Consider the following 3,554-nt stretch of genomic DNA (forward strand, 5'->3'; position numbering starts at 1 on the left):
TGTATGAAAAAGAAATGGAGTGGCTTTGGTGGGGGGGGAGGGGGCTTGGAACTCCAACTGCCTGCTTTCCCTTCCACTCTCATAGCCACCCAGTTAGTGGCTGCAATGGGCCTGTAAGCTTGGGGGTAAAAGACCAGCCTCAGCCAGCACCCCACCCAACACTGAAAGCCTCCCCACAGTCTCCCTCTCCCACTGCGGATCACTTCCAAGAAAGAAGTCTCAAAGGGCAACCAGACCTACAGTCCAGGGACACCCAGGGCAGGAAAGCACCCATGGAAAGCACCTTATCTATGGTGACACCACTGTGCTGCCTTAGCCTTCTCACCCAGGGAGGACTGCAAGGACACAAATATTTCTTCCTTCCCAAGAGCTTTAAAGCATATCCTTTCCCAGAATCTCTTTTCCAGGTGAAAGAGGAACTTAAATCTGTGACAAATGGATAAATAATGAATAAGTGAGTAAAGAAACGATCACTGAGGCTCTTGGCCCGCCAGCCAGCCCTATCACCTCGCGCTCGGCCGCCCGACGACGCGGGAGCCGCACGCGCTGGACGAAGAGGAAAAACATGAAGAACGAAATTGCTGCTGTTGTCTTCTTTTTCACAAGGCTAGTTCGAAAACATGGTAAGTTGAAAAAAGAGGCAGTTGAGAGGTTTGCCGAGAAATTGACTCTAATACGTCAAGAAAAATACAAAAATCACTGGTGTCCAGAAAAACCATCAAAAGGACAGGCTTACAGATGCATTCGTGTCAATAAGTTTCAGAGAGTTGATCCTGAAAGCTTGTGAGAACAGCTACATCTTGTATAGTGACCTGGGCTTGCCAAAGGGGCTTACTCTCTGGGTCGACCCATGTGAGGTGTGCTGTCGGTATGGAGAGAAAAACAATGCATTCATTGTTGCCAACTTTGAAAATGAGGATGAGAACAAGGATGAGATCTCCAAGAAAGTTACCAAGACCCTTGATAAAGTTACCTCTGATTATCATTCAGGATCTTCTTCCTCAGATGAAGAAACAAGTAAGGAAGTGGAAGTGAAACCCAATTCGGTGACTGCAACACCAAGCCCAGTGTACCAGATTTCGGAACTGATATTCCCACCTCTTCCAGTGTGGCATCCGTTGCCCAGAAAAAAGCCAAGAGTGTACCGAGGGAATGGCTATCAGAACCACTACCCTCCTCCTGTTCCATTTGGTTATCCAAATCCGGGAAGGAAGCATAAACCATACCGCCCAATTCCAGTGACATGGGGACCTCCTCGGGGAATGCGTTGTGACCAGAATCACTGGATTAATCCTCACATGTTAGCACCTCACTAACTTCTTTTGATTTTGTGGGTGTCACGTTGAGAGAAAGGTAGAATAAACCTTACCACACATTGAAAGTTAAAAGTTCATACTAATAGCAAAGTTAGATGGACCAAACCATCAAACTTATTTTTATAGAAGTTACTGAGAATAATCTTTCTTAAAAATATATATGCACTTTAGATATATTGATATAGTTGGGGAAATTTTATTAAAGTTAGTCAAGTGCCTGAGTTTTTAATATTGGACTTGAGTATTTATATATTGTGCATAAACTCTTGAATACAAGAACACTGTAGGAGTGGATTATCTGTTGTAGCACCTTTGAGCATTTATTTTATGGAGCATTTACTTTATGGAGTGTATGTAAGTTATTTATATACAAGGAGATCTATTTTATGTCATTGTTTAGAAAAATTGCGTGAAATCATGTAGTTGTAAATAAAAAGTAGTTTGAGGCATGAAAAAAAAAAAGAAATGATCATTGAAGGAGTGGATAGGTAGGGGGAAAGGAAGGGAAGAAAACACAATTGAGTATTATAATATGCTGGCCATTCTCTTCTGGACACCCTCTAGTTAGAAATTGGTTCTCTTTCCAGCCTGGGCAACATAGCAAGATCCTGTCACTACCAAAAATGAAATAATAAGAAAACAATTAGCCAGGAGTGGTGGCATGCACCTGTAGTCCCAGCTACTCAGGAGGCTGAGGAAGGAGGATAGATTGAACCCAGGAGTTCAAGGCTGCAGTGAGCTATGATCTCATCACTGCACTCCAGCCTGGGTGACAGAGTGAGACTCTGTCTCTAAAAGAAAAGAGAAGAGAAGAAATGGTTCTCTTTACATGTGACATGGGTTAGAAAATGGTAGCATTTAGAACTGAACATGTCATTCCAACTGGACCTTCACCCATTTGAAGGATGACCCATGTGCATGGCAAAATCAATTTAATGGCTCTCAGCTGGCATTTTGCTTAATGAAAAAAAAGAAAAAGATAGGATAGAACAGAACAGAATAAATTATAGTTCATCAATCAGCCCTAAGGCTAGGGATTGTTTGGAGAACTTTTGTTTCCAATTCCATATACACATGTATTTTTATATATGTAGGGATGAGTGTACCAGGTCTTGATGTAAAATATATTTCTTACTGAGGGTCACAGGTCAAAAAACTAAACCTAATCCTCTAATTTCATGAATTAGACATTATTATTTTCCCCACTTTCAGATGAAGAAAATCAGGCACAGTTAAATTAATTGGTCCCAAGATCACCCAACCAGTAAATGGTAGAGCTGAGCCTGGAGCAGGTCAGAGACTATTTAGAAAACTGACTCCAGAGGCTGAAGCTTGAACCCCTCTACTCCACAGCCTCCAATACAAGTGACCACATGAGGCTGGCAGGCCAGGGGTAGTTCAAGACCAATCCCAGAACTGAGAAATGTCCTTTCACATGTTAACTTATAGTCCCTTCCTCTACACTCAGCCACACATCGTGGTGCCCCCAGAGTAGACATCAGTGACCAGGGCCACACTGCCTGGTGCTCTGGGGCATAAAGAAGGCAGAGCCCCACCCAAAAGAATCCATCAATTCCTTGAGGGGCACAAACAGCCATGCAAAGGCTGAGCTACTTTAAGATTTGCTCCATATTTCTCCATTTATCCTGAAAGAGATAAATGTGAGAGTGACATTTCAAAAGCCTCATCAATAGCAAAATTGACTGTGATGCTGGTGGTGTCTAGAAGGAAACCAGCCCCTCCTTACCCTGTACACCTTCACATCATGTGTTCTGAGGACCCAGTGTCCTCTTCCCTTGAACAAATTCAACAAAGCCCTTTCTAGGTCCAGAAGTGGACAAATGCCGCCACACGTCTCAAGTGTACGTTATCGGGGTCCTTGGCCTCTGGACTCCTTATCTTCCTCACTTGAGTGTCTGAGTGTCCTGAGGCCCCTCCTCACCTGACTGTGAGACAAATTCTGGCCACACACACAGGTCTCCCCTGCTATCAATAGAAGCTTACAGCGTCAATATGTCAGGAGCTGGGATATAGCACATCTCAGACCCTTCCCAGTGAGCTCTCCCCTTTCTTCCTCAATGTACTTTTTACTTTTAAATCCTGAGTCTATGGGTCCTTTACCCACAACACACCCTGATTACCCTTCCCACAAGAGTAATCTGGGGAGTTGGTCATGCCTTGACCCAAGTGAACCCAACTTGGCTCCTAATAATCCCTGTTTAGAAAAGAAACTTCTGG

The 3,554-nt window shown here is 43.7% G+C and overlaps 1 pseudogene; it reads left to right on the forward strand.

The window, feature by feature from the left end:
* The first annotated feature begins 547 nt into the window (after positions 1-547).
* LOC100958856 lies at positions 548-1,316 on the forward strand (annotated as a pseudogene).
* The last annotated feature ends 2,238 nt before the right edge of the window (positions 1,317-3,554 follow it).

The sequence above is a fragment of the Otolemur garnettii genome, unplaced genomic scaffold (genome assembly GCF_000181295.1).
Source record: "Otolemur garnettii isolate 467f Iridium unplaced genomic scaffold, OtoGar3 scaffold00144, whole genome shotgun sequence".
Classification (NCBI taxonomy): Eukaryota; Metazoa; Chordata; class Mammalia; order Primates; family Galagidae; genus Otolemur; species Otolemur garnettii.